The sequence below is a fragment of the Antechinus flavipes genome, chromosome 3, assembly GCF_016432865.1.
Source record: "Antechinus flavipes isolate AdamAnt ecotype Samford, QLD, Australia chromosome 3, AdamAnt_v2, whole genome shotgun sequence".
Lineage (NCBI taxonomy): Eukaryota > Metazoa > Chordata > Mammalia > Dasyuromorphia > Dasyuridae > Antechinus > Antechinus flavipes.
The window spans coordinates 335255248-335269172 of record NC_067400.1 but is presented as its reverse complement, the minus strand read 5'-3'; the positions used below and the strand labels follow the sequence as shown (position 1 = coordinate 335269172).

Here is a 13925-nt window from a genome sequence, read left to right as displayed (position 1 = left end):
GTCTCCACTCTTAGTAAGGTATATTATTATAGGATTGGACCACCACATCAGGCACAATTATTTTTGAGAAAGGAGCACAGGACTGAACATTAAAGTGGGTACCCAAAAAAAGATTTCCTGAGTTGAAACTCTTTTCCTATTTCTCCAAGGAGGCAGATGGGGTCAACAGAAACTACCTTCACAAATGCAAGAGTAAAAATTCTTTGAACAGAGCAAAAGTATGAAGACTGAGAAGAAAGAGATACAGAGCAGAACAATTACGAACATGATTCTTCCTAGCAAAGTATATCAAAGATGGTGGCATGGAAGTACAATTTTCCTTTTTTAAATGATATTTTATTTTTCCTCAGTTACATGTAATGACAATTTTAAACATGCATTTAAAAATGTTTTTTATTACCAAATTTTCTCTCTCTCCTCATCTATCCCTTCCTGAGACAGTGAGCAATTTGATATAGATTATACATGTTCAAAAACGGAAAACATCACCATATTAATCATATTGTGAAAGAAGATTTGGACCCAAAGGGAAAAATAAATATGAAAAAATGCAGAAAATGAAAAATGTATGCTATGATACATGCAGGATTATTTTCCATGTAGACATTGTTATTATTATAACAAGTATGTCAAAGATAGTGGTGGGCAAGCTCGATTTTAAGTAGCGTAGGGTTGTGGGCTGCTGCAATCTCTCCCAGCCACCTTATTGCCTGTGGGAACTATTACCAGACACTTCCACAGAAGCTAACATAGTCACAACTATTTGCTTCTCAAGAGAATTTCTGGCCAGTGCAAAATCACCTAGCCTCACCTCCAGAAGATCCTCATTGTCTTCTCTCATATAGTGGATACTACCAGAATCCTACATCTGAGGAAGATCAGGAACTTGTAAGTCAAGGGAAAATGCTGGTCCTAGAATCAGGAAGACCTCAATTCAAATTCAGCCTCAGACAGTTATTAGCAGTCTACTAGGTAGGCAAGCCCTTTAACTTCTGTATGCTTTCGTTTCCTTATCTATCAAATGGGACTATGCCAAGATTGTTGTGAGGATCACATGAGATAATAATTTTAAAGCACTTAGCACAATAGTTGGCACAGAGTAAATGCTATATAAATGCTAGTTATGCTGCTGCTGCTACTGTCACCAACAAGGCTCCCCAGGAGAAAAGGGTTCCTACTAAACTGTTCTTCACATCACCTCCATCTAATACACAGCAGGCCATTTGTATATGTGAGGGCAGGGATTGTATTTTTGTCTTTATTTGTGTCACTAGTGCTCAACACAATGCTAGAATATAATAGAAGCTTAATAAATGTTTACAGATTGATGGACTTAATATTCTGATAGCACTTTCCATACTGGAAACTTCTATTCCATCAAACTGGTCTTTTCAAGGCTCCTTGTACAACATACTCTTTCTATTATCTCTCTATTACCATTTGCCATTTCTCTTGCTTGAAATTCCCTCCAATATCTTCTGGATATTCAATTCTTAGGCATCCTTCAAGACCCAGCCAAACTCCATCTCTCCATGAAGTCTTGCCTGACTGTTCTAGCTGTACAATAACTTCTCATGGAATAAACTGCTCATTTGCCTTATAACTTTGTCCTCTGTTGCATGTCTGCTGTATCTTTTCCCAGTTCCACTATCTCTTGAATTTTCTCTTTTTAAAAAAACATTTTCCTCCTCTTTTTCATTCCTTCTTTCTTTTTTTCCTCTCTCTTTCTTTCTTGTAATTGGGATTAACTGACTTGCCCAGAGTCACAGAGAAGTGTTTAGAGTCTGAAGTCAGATTTGAACTCAAGTCCTCCTGATTTCAGGGCTGGTGCTCTGTTCTCTGCACCACTTAGTTGCCCCTTGAATTTTCTATAAAATTTCACAATTAGTCAGTATTTTAAATGATCTTGTTGATGAAATGGCAGGTTTTCTTGGCAAACACTTTTGACTATCCATTAGTCTTGCTGATGAGCTGGAGCAGCTAAAGCACCCAAAAGAGCCAGTCAATTTGCCACAAGAACCATTGCTTAGTCATGAGCAGCTTCAGATCCATTTTTGTCAATGTTTGATTTTGAACTACAATAAAAAGGATTTTATTTATGGAAGGCTAGATTTCAGAACTGAAAGGGATCTTGTCCAAGGGTTTTTAAGCTTTTTTCTTTTTTAAATGTCATGGATCTTCTTGGCAGTCTGGTGAAGCCTATTCATTCTCAGAATTATTTTTTTTAATGAATAAAATAAAATACATAGGATCAAAGAAAGAATCAATTACATTAAAATATAGCCTTCCCTCTATCTGCCTATCTGCCTGTCTATCTATCTATCTATCTATCTATCTATCATCTATCTATCTATCTATTCCTAACAAATTCATAGATTCTAGGTTAAGCATCATGATCTAATCCTAATTTCTCATTTTATATATGTGAAAAACCAAGGCCCAGAGAGCTTAAATAACTAGTTTATATTCTCACAAGTAGCAGTTTAATCACTTGATATAGTGGACAGAAATCTAGCCTTGAAGTCAGGAAGTGGATAAAATAAAAATAAACTAATCTCCAACTCTATATAGCATGCTACAGGGTAGCCTGGCTCTTTTTCCTATCAGAAGCTAAAAACTTAAGTCAAGTCTTGCTTCCTTTATAAAGCCTTTCTCAACTATCTTTTATACTCTCCATGGTGTTTGGCATGGTGTCAACCATATTGTAAATGCCCAGCTATTGAAAAACTAACTGGCTGACTGATAGATTCTTTGCTCTATCTGGGTAAAGCTCCTCACTATCTTCCAGGGCAATCTGAAAGACTTGATCTTTCTAGGTCTCGGGCTTTTTTTCTAAAATAAGTATATTTATATCTATACTTTCTACCACACAGAGGTGCCATGAAGATCAAATGAGATTATGATTGTGTAAACTTTAGTGTGATAAGAACATTAGATACTATTATGATTTAGATTGAACAAGGGAATGACAGATAACACAAATTCAAGATGGTAGGGGTCTTGTAGTAATCCTCTGACACTTGAAATTTAGAGAATGTCTGATTATCTGGATGGAGACTGTATCATTACCCTTATTTCTCCCACTCATATAAAACATTTAATATCATTAGCTTTGGTATATGTGCAGGCCAGGTAACACACTGTGGAAGATACAGAGCACAATATCACTACATCTTTTTCAGGAATTCCCTTATACATAGACAGAAAGGAAACAGGATAAGTACTATATGATTTAAAGTGGAAGTGCTGGTATTGATAAAGATATAAGTATGAGTCACAGGTGGAGAGAAATTCATCTCTCAGGAGCAGGGACCTTATTTTCTGCTGTGTCCCTCATAGCCAAGGGGAAACTCAGTTTATAATTTATTTTTTTACTGAAACTTTCTGCTTAGTGTAGTCTCTGGAATCCAGTAGGTGACTAATAACTGTGTACTGACAAAACAGCTGATTTCATATGTATGGAATGGTGAAAAACTTAGTAGAGTCAAGTAAAAGACTATATCCATTTAATATAGTGTGAAACAACTTGAAGTTGGAAGACCTGTGTTTGAGTCCAGACTTTGTCACCTATTACTATCTGTTTGACCTTTGCAGGTAATTTAACAGCTCTGAGGTTAACCTCATATAAAATGGCACATTAGTATTTGCCTTACTTTCCTCTCAGAGATGTATAAAATTATTTATACACACATATACATATATAGATATATTTTATGTATATACATACATGTGTATGTGTATATATACATACATACATAGATGAAGAAAGACAGACAGATAGAGACAGAGAGACAGATAGAGAGACAGGTAGATAGAGGCAAAAAAAGAGACAGCAACAGAATCAATATAATATTGAAGGACATCAGTAAATATTTGCAGTTTGACTTTTCCAACTGTCAGTTGCTGGCACTTGAGAAGTTGTATTAGTCAATGGGAAAAACTACTTTGAGAACTGGGATAAGGATTGAAAAATATAGTATTTACTTAAGAAGAGAGCACAGACTCTGTAGCAGAATGGCTAGATGAGAGGGAGAATGATTAAATAGTTTAAGTTATTAATGTACTCATTATGCATTTGAAAAATTAAAAAGCAGTGACAGGATGTGAGTTTCTTCAGCTTTCTAATGGGCTAGAGTTTGGCTCTGAACCAAGTCCTCAGATGTAATCCCTTTTTAAAACCATCTTTTATCTTTTTTTTCCTCACCTCATCACTCAATCAAAACTGTTATCATCAAAGTGACAATCATCTCTTAATAGCCAAATCTGATGGTCTTTTCTCATTCTTCCCTATTTTCAGCTGCTGAACCCCTCTCCTTCTGATTATTCTCTCCTTTCGAGGACTTTTCATTTCTACCCATCATCTTTTTCATTTTGGAAGACTGTTGTATCCCTGTATCTTCCTCCTCCAATTGGTGAATCCTGGACCAGAACCACCATTTAAGGAAGAACTTAAGCTAGTCACATTCACTTTTCTTCTGCCTCTGCTTGGATATTTCCATCCCATTCTCTGTTTTTTTCAGCCCCTATTTATATGTTGTCTTTCCTCACTAGAATGAAAGTTCTTTGAGGACAGGGACTTTTTTTTTCTTCTTTGCTTATATATGCATTCTCAGGGCTTAGTACAATGCTTAATAAATGTTTCCTCTATCTATTTACCTATCTTAAGACACTCCTCTCTCCTCATTCTACTTGACTTTCTCAGACTCCTATGTGAGATCATCCTATGGATCACATTCCCTACCTCTGGTGTTCCCCAAAACTCTGTCTTATGCATTCTTTTGCATTTCCCCCTCTCTCTACACTTTTTTCTCAGTTAATTCATCAGCTCCCACAGGTTTTGTCATTAGATGATTCATTGGATCTATAAATCCAACCCCATTATCTCTCAAACTTTAGTTTAGCATCATCAACTTTCCTTTAGACATTTAAAAAAGGATATCCCAGTGGTATTTCAAACTTGACACATTTAAAACAGAATTCATATTTGCGCCCCACTTAACACGTTTTCCAAATGTTTGTTTCATTCAAGACATCACAATTCTTTTGTCTCCCAGATTTATAGCTTCACCATTATTTCTGCCTTTCTCACTGTCCCTTAACCCACCCAATCCGTTAATTGTCAATCTTGCTGTTTCTACCTCTACAACATTTCTTGCTGTTGATTGCTTCTCTTTATTCATATAACCACTGCCTTAGTCCAGGTCCTCATCACTTCCTGTCCAGAATTCTTCAATGGTCTTCCAATTGGTCTCCCTGCATCAAGCCTTTCTCCACTACAGTGTAAACTCTACATAGCTGTCAAAGTAATTTCCTCTGAGACCAGATCTAATTGAATTATTTCTCTATTCAACAAACTATAGTGAAGCTCCCTATTGCTTCTTAAATAAAATATGATCTTCTCAGTTTAAAACTCTTCACAACCTGGTCACAACCTATATTTCCAAACTCAATGGACATTACTTCCCATTTGCCATTCAGGTAAACTGGCCTTTTCTTTGTTCCATATACAAGGCACCTCTCTTTTTTGTAATTTATATTGGCCTTTTTCAATTCCTTATCCTTCTTCTAAAATTCTCTTCTTCCTTCAAGATGTAGATTAAACACTTCTTTTTCCATGATGGCTTTCCTGAATTTCTCAACTGATTGTGTCCTCCATTTCTAACTATGCTGTATTTATTCTCTAAATTGTTTTTATATACTGTGGTCTCTCATTAGAATGTAAAATCCTTGAGAGAAGAATCTGTTCTATTCTTTGTATTTATGCCAGGATCTAACTTTACCCAAGTGTGTGGTATACAGTAGGTAGTTAATAATTGCCCAAGTGTCAGGATAATCTAATGGAATACTAACCTTTCCTATTAGTCATGGATATTTAGAATATGAATTAGAGACTAGGAAAGAGAAATATAAAAAACACAACCAAAGTTAAGTTGGTTTATGAGAAAGACTAAGAATCCCTATCTTTAAGGGAATACACAATCTTGTTGAGAAAATACGACTAGTTCCATAAAAGATAAAATAACAGTACAAGATTATATATGATTAAGTGTCAAAATGAATTGTTGATAAAATTAATGCCAAAGGAGGGAGAAAGTTGTGTGGCTAGAAGGGTTAAGAAAGTCTTCTTGGAAGGGGGAACTTGGGCAGAGACCTGAGAGAGGTAGAAGCTGGGAAGAGACAGAGAAGTGAAGAACAAGGAGCATGTCAGGGAGGAGGAACAGAATGGAGAGAGACAAGGTTACAGGGACGAGCTGGAGTTAGTTCTTAAAAGCTATAGGAGATTATTAAATTTTCAGCGTAAGCATATATATACCTCAAAAATCAGCAAACTTTACAGATCAGGATTGTTTAGAGTTGAGAAAGTGATGGATTAAAATTTAATAATTCCGATTAAGCTTAAAATTGTATCATGGGCACATTCCTACTTCCTTACTCCAGCCTCTAAGAACTGCTTGTGATGCATTTACCAGCATAACTCTGGGTAGAATACACAATGAGTATTGAGATTCAATGCCTGACTCAAGGTCCCATGGATATGCATGGAATAAAAGAATGTGTTGTAGCAAGCTAATAATGTCACCTACAAGTACAGAATGGGCCCACTTATCTCCACTCTTTACCCCAAATACAAGACCTCTTCTCACTTAACTATGATAAAATCCAGTGACCAATGTTGCCTAAATGTTATATTATATGTTTCCCATGTGCTTTCAGAGGGGACCAGAAGGGCAGAAAATACAAAAAGTTCTGTTCTGTAAGCTGAGTGTCTCTTTTCTGTAGCACAAGAATCCTGGGGGTGTGGGATATGGGGTGCACCTTGTCCTGAACTGGCTCCTGTTGCCTGCAGGCCCTTCTGGAGAAGAAGTTGGAGATAGGGAAGGAACCTGAGGAGGTAATCCTAAGGCATTTGGGTAGTCAGTTAGGTAGCATTCAATTCTATCAAAAGTAAAGTACAATTGAAACTTGGAGAGACACAGGATTCTTGGCTCAGTAAGAAGGCAGATGAAATTCAATTTTATGCTGATAGCAACAATCCGAAGTGTTTTTGTGATGCACTGAAGGCTATTTATGGGTCAAAGACCTATGTTGCATCTAAGTACTCAGTGCTGATGGTGCCATGCTGATTAGTGATAAGGACAAGATCCTAGTTCTCAATAGACCATCGTCAATCATTGCTGAAGCTACTGACCATTTACTTCAAGTGGAAATCACTCCCTAACTGAAGTTCCAACTGATGAAGAGGTTTTGAATACCATTAGACAATTTTTGTTTGGTTAAGCACTGGGTGCTGATTCTATTCCAGGTGAGTTACACAAGGTGAGGGGAAGGAACCATTGCTCAAACTAAAGCTGACTGAAATTTATGGCAAGAGGATTCAAGGATGCCTCCATTGTCCATCTTTATAAAGATAAATGGAATAGATTATCCTGTGACAATCAGAGGAGGGTCTCTCTCTTTTTCTCTCTCTCTCATTCTCTCTCTCTCTCTCTCTCTCTCTCTCTCTCTCTCTCTCTCTCTCTCTCAGTCATAGCTGGCAAGATTCTTGCCAGATCCTCCTTAAGAGGCTGACCCTACACCTAGAAAAAAATCATCTACCTGAGAGCCAGTATGGCTTCAGAAGGGACCGAGGAACAGTCAATATGGTCTTTGCTGCTTGACAACTCCACAAAAATTCCAGAACAGAACAAAGGTCTGTATACAGTATTTATAAACCTGACCAAGGCCTTTGATACTGTCAGTTGTGAGGGCTTATGGAAAATTTTGTCAAAATTCGGTGGCCCAGAGTTTTATCAGGATAGTCCAACAATTTCATGCTTGCCCAGGTCTGGACAATAGGCAATGCTCTTGAGCTTTCCCAGTCACCAATGGAGTGAAACAAGGCTACGTACTTGCTCCCCTGCTTTTTAGCATGATATTTTCAGCTATGTTGTCAGACACCTTCATTAAGGTCAGTTACCTAGCCTGAAGGCAGTTAGGTCATGAAGTGGTTAGAGACTGGGCTTGGAATCAGGAAGACTTATCTTCATGAATTCAAATTAGGCTTCAAGCATTCACTACCCATGTGACCCTGGGATAAGTAACTTAAACCTGTTTGTCATCTGTAAAACAGAGAAGGAAATATCAAACTGCTCTGGTTATCTTTGATAAGAAAACTCCAAATGGGGCTATGGAGAGTTGGACATGGCCAAAACAACGGAACAATTTCCTGACTCCAGTGCCAGCACTCTATGCAACTCAATGTCACCTACCGGCTAGAGGAAAAAGCTTTTTCAAGTCATCTGGTTCAATCTTATTTTACAGATGTGAAAACTGAGACCTAGAGAGTTTAAATGACTTATGCTGATTAAACTGATTAAGCTCAGTTCTAAGTGGCAGAGGTAGTTTTGGAACTCAGGCCTTCAAGCTTCAGATCCAGTACTTTCTACTGCCTCATGAATTGTTCAAAAGGCTACACTAGAACCAAAGAGTAAAAGGGAAACAAACTTCCTAACAATAAAAGCTTAAAAAATGAGATAGTTTGGTGGATGAAATGATGGAATCAATAAGAGCCTAATTCAAACCTATCCTCAGATACTTAACCTCAGATACTCCATGGTCTAGGATTCTGAAATCTCCTCATCCACAATCTATTGACTTTTCATTTTTTCCTCACCCATCCCTTACAAAGCCCATTTCTTTTTCTTTCTTTCTTTCTTTTTTTTTTTTTTTAGTTAGGCAACTGGGGTTAAGTGACGCCCCTCTTTTCTCCTCTGACAATAACATTTGAACTCAGGTCCTCTTGACTTCAGAGCTGGTGCTCCATTCACTGCACCATTTAGCTGCCCCCAATGCCCACTTCAGTAGTGTTGATACCACGCCACTAGCCTAAGCTATGTTGATGGTCTTTGATGGCTGTCCTGTCTGCTTCCTCTACACCGTTCTTAAAGGAGGAAGCCATTTATGAAAAGCTGATTGCTTGCAATAATCTATTTTTTAATGAGTTAGTCTTTATGTGTGCCTTTTTGAGTTTGCAAACTGCTTTATCATTACCTCACTTGATCTTTGGGCAGCCTGTCTCCTCCTCCCTCTCCATCACCCTTTGCACTAATGGGAGAAATAGGAGCCCCTGGCTGTGCTGCCCAAATGTTCAGTACAGTTCCTTGGGAAGAAAGGGAGCAATAATATCATTAAACTGAATTTGCAGCAGTCACAAAATCCAATGGCCTTTTATTACTTCGGTCTCCAGAGGCAGCTTCCACCGGGTAACACCACCAAGTGTGAATGATCATCTCCTAGGTGTGAGGGGCAGTCAGGATGTCTTCTTAGCTTCATTCTCATACTCTCCTGCCTGCACTCTCTCTGTTTCTCTTTCTTTTCCTCTCTGTCTTCCTTGTCTGTCTCTCCAGCTTATTTTAATTTTCTCTCTTTTTCTCCATCACTCTCTCTCTCTCTCTCTCTCTCTCTCTCTCTCTCTCTCTCTCTCTCTCTCTCTCTGCCTTTCTTTCACTGCCTGCCTGCCTTTTCTCAATTTTCTTTTATCAGACTTGGCTTCTGCCCAGAAGAGTAGCTAAGGGGACATGACTCATCTCTTTCTTATAATTGTTCAGGCCTCTTCTCCCTGAAGCCCATTTAAATAAGCTCCCGTTATAAGTGTGCAGTGGTCAAGAACTCCCTCCTTCCTTCCTTCACAAACTACTGGGTACCCCCAGTCCCAGGGAGAATTAACAATAATAATGGCAAACATTTATAGGTTTACAAAACACTACACTCATACACACATAAAATAATTGCATGTATACAACAATTTTATATATGCATGTAAATGTATTGAATATAATTATATGTATGTAACACATAAATATATACATATAATAATTATATATATAAAATCTCACTTGAGCCTCACAACATATGAAGTGAATACCCATATTAACATTTAGTATACTCATTTTATTGAGGAGTAAACAGAAACTCAGATAAATGAATGCAGAACACTGAAAAGACCACTTGTTTTGGAGGCAGAGGACAAGAGTTTGAATCTTACTCGATTAACATGCATTTAGTAAGCCACAATGCATGTAAAACATAGTGCTAGATTCTGATGGATTCAAAGACAAAATTGAAACTGTTTCTGTCCTTAAGGAATCTACCTTCTATGAAAGGAGAAAAACATGTACCGATCAAAGTTTGCATAAGATATATACAAAATAAGTACAAGATAATTTTATTTTTTAGGAAGACAGAGAGTCCTAGAAGCTAAGGGGTGGTGGTAAGCTCAGGAAAAGCTTTATAAAAAAGGCAATGTCTGAGCTTTGAAAAAAAACTGAGAGTACTTATAGGATAAATTGAGGCAGGAATGCATTCTAGGTATTGCAGGTAAATTGTGAGAAAAGAAAAGAGATGATATGAGAGCACTCATAGTAAGTGCTGTTTGCTAACAGTATGAGCCTTGATATATCATTTAGGCCTTCAAGGCCTCAGTTCTTTCAGCTATAAAATGATGGATTTGGAATGGTTGTACTCTGAAGAATTCCATGACTTCTTCATAGTCATATAGTCAATAAGTATTAGCAATGGACTTCAAGCCCGGCTCTTTATTGCCTCCTAGTCTAAAACATTTCCTACTATTCTCACTGGCCTTCCTTTTACCTGGAAGCAGATAGTAATCTAAAAAGTATGAGCTAAATAATAGTTCCAGGTATTTTTAGAGAAGTAGTATATATAGAAAGTGAGATCTGATCTAAAGTTGGAACCAGAATTGGGTAGGATTCTTGGGTTTGTATCTGACCTTATGTAAATCACCTAAATCTCAGAACACATGTCTGCAAAAATTACACACACATACACATACACACGTATATACTAGCATACACAAATATACATATCACATATATACACACATACCTACATATACACTTGTATATACACATTCATATACATCTTTGCTCAGGACACCACGCCTGGAATTGGGAAGATCTGAGTTGAAATCTGGCTTCAGATGACAAGTCATTTACTCTCTGTTTGTCTAAATTTTTTTATTTGTAAAATGGGGATATAATTGTTGCCTACTTCCCAGATACCAAAAGAGATAAGTGCTTAGTACGGTGCGTGGCATTATAGAAATATTAGTTATTATTATTATGCATTTCTATATTCTTCATCTATAAAATGGGGAATAGTGAAGGGAATAGGGAATGGTGAAGATCCAATAAGATTCCTCATCATACTGGATTTTCAGCTTGTCAGCTCTGTGACCATGCAAATCACTTCATATCCCTCCCCCCATCGTGTGTGTATGTGTGTGTGTGTGTGTGTGTGTGTGTGTGTGTGTTCTTGCCTACATTTCTCATCTGTAAAGTGGAGGATAGAGTTTTTGTGAAGATAAATGAGATTCTGTTGTTACTGTTGAGTCTGACTCTTCATGACCCCATTTTGGAGTTTTCTTGATAAAGATATCATAGTAGTTTGCCATTTCCTTTTCCAGTTCATTTTACAGATGAGGTAACTGAGGCTCTCAAAAGAAGTGATTTTTCCAGGTTCATATAAGGAATAAATATCTGAGATGAGATTTGAACTGAGGACTTCCTGACTCCAGGCCTATTGCTCCATCCACTGCATCCTATTTAATTTTCATTTCCTTCTCCAGGATATTCCCATTTTACAGATGAGAATCTGAGGTAAATAGGGCTTAAGTGACTTGCCCAGGGTCATATAGCTAATGTCTAAGGCCATATTTGAATTCTGATCTTCCTCACTCTAAATCTGGCACTCTGTACCTCTTAGCTACTCCAAACTTGCACATGGTAGATGATTAATAATTGTCCATGTACTTGAAACTAAAGGCATATATGATGTCCTGGAAGCAGGTAGTAATGTAAAAAGTATGGGCTAAATATACAAACAAATATATGACTATTAAATTTCCATCCAAAGTTCTTAACTACTTGAAATAGACATTTAAGAGAAATTGAATTGAGACCCAATCAGTCCAGGAAATAAATCCAACAGTAAGATTTTAAAGGGAGGAATTAATAACTTTCTAAGTGAGAGGATGAAGAACATATCTCAACTGAATGTCCACAATCTGTCTTTAAGTGTTTTTTATCAGGAGGGTGGTAAACAAACCCAATCCTGATTTGGGAAAGTAGGGATAAAGGTGGGGAGAACTGATTAGGTCCTTGTAGTTAGGGATTCAATCACTTCCCCATAATCAGTCTTGACTCATTGGTCCAACTAATACCCCATCCTGAAAACTACATGTTATCATGATCAAAATAAAATGGAAAGAATGGAAAAAATTGTCAAAGTTTTGTCAGATCCTATATTCCTAAGAATCCTTTGGATGTTTCATAGTTGCCTGAGTTTCATAGATGAAGGCAAGGAGCTGACAGATAAAGTAGATTCCTAGAATATTTATCTTCATGAGAACAGAGAAACAAGTTTGATCTTTAAAAATTATCTGTTGATTTTTACTTTATAAAATTTTTTGTTTTCCTACTGCCATAAGACTTAAACCTGTAAGAATTTTCTCTACCTTATTCACTAAGATATATTTATTGAGTTTTATGTTGGGAATTGGAAAAGGTATAATTTTAACCCTTGAAGAATTTAGTCTAAAACCTGGTTGGAGATCAGAGAATGTGTATATGTATGTGTGTGGCTAAATACTTATCTCTATGTACACATGTGATATATGCATACATATGAGAAATAATCATATAAATTAGCATGTAATAAGGGCCATATAAATGATGCTTTAAAAAAAAGTGCTACAAAAATTTAGAGGAAGAGGGATAATTGTGGTTTAGGAGAAGTAAAGCAAAGGCTCATGGGGTAAGTGGAATATGAAGGATGAAAATCTAGCTAAGGATAATGATATGAACAGCAATGCAAGGAAGGAAATGATCAGACATGGATTACTCATTTTCAAAGACTCATGCACAATAAACTTGGAATGAGCATAACTGAATATTTTTTTATGATTGAGAAGCCACTCCAGAATTCTGTGGTACTTCAAGATCATTACTATGAACATAATTGGTAATAAAACTAGAATTCAATTCTCCAGAGTTTTTAATGGCAATTTTTGCTCTTGGGTTTGATTTTTAGAAGGATGAAGCAGATTCAAAGAAAATAAGCTGAAACAACAGAATTCTTTAAAACTCTGTCAGACTTCTAGAGAGGCAAAAAATAGAAAAAAAGGATAAAATACAATGTTGGCAGGGCTGTCTTGAAACAGTTTTCCATTAGTGCAGACTGCTGCAAACATTTCAGAGAGCAAAATAGAAAAATGCAATACAAGTCAATGAAAAAAACAAAAAAATTAATTATACTTTCTGGCTCATCAGAGATCTCATTTCCAGAACTCTATCCCAAAAATATCACAAAAGAAAAAAATATGACCTATCTGTATAAGCATATTTATAATTACCATATTGATAATAGCAAAAAAATAGTCAACAATCCATCAGTCCAATGACTGAAGAATAGATGGATAAATTATGGTATATTAATGTAATGGACTATTATAGTGCTTGTAAAAAACTAAGTATGAAACACAAGGAAATATATAAAGATCTTCTTGGTGAGACATAATGCAAGGTTAGGCGAACTAAAATAGATAGGAAAAAAAGGAAAGGTATAGAACTTCAAAAGTACTTGGGAAGAGATACAAAAATTTTTTTTATTCAATTGTTATATTTTTTAATTGTTATATCAACTGAAAGGCTAAAGCCTTTATGTAGGAGCTAATTTCTTGTCTTATATTTGTTTTTGTTGATGATTAGTAAGTTTAAAATATTTTTTTTTAAAAGTAGTTGAGTGGCAGTGTCTATCTACAGGGAAACACAGGCCCTGACAAAATAGAGACAATTTTTTCTTTCTTCCAATTTTATTGGAAAACATGTAGTTTTCAGGATAGGGTGTTAATTGGACCCATGAGTCAG

General features: G+C 36.5%; 1 protein-coding gene across 2 annotated transcripts in view; it reads right to left on the bottom strand.

The window, feature by feature from the left end:
* The window catches only part of ARHGEF4 (Rho guanine nucleotide exchange factor 4), a 244140-nt gene that overhangs the window by 24309 nt on the left and 205906 nt on the right, over nucleotides 1–13925 (bottom strand). The gene's annotated exons all lie outside the window — the stretch shown is intronic.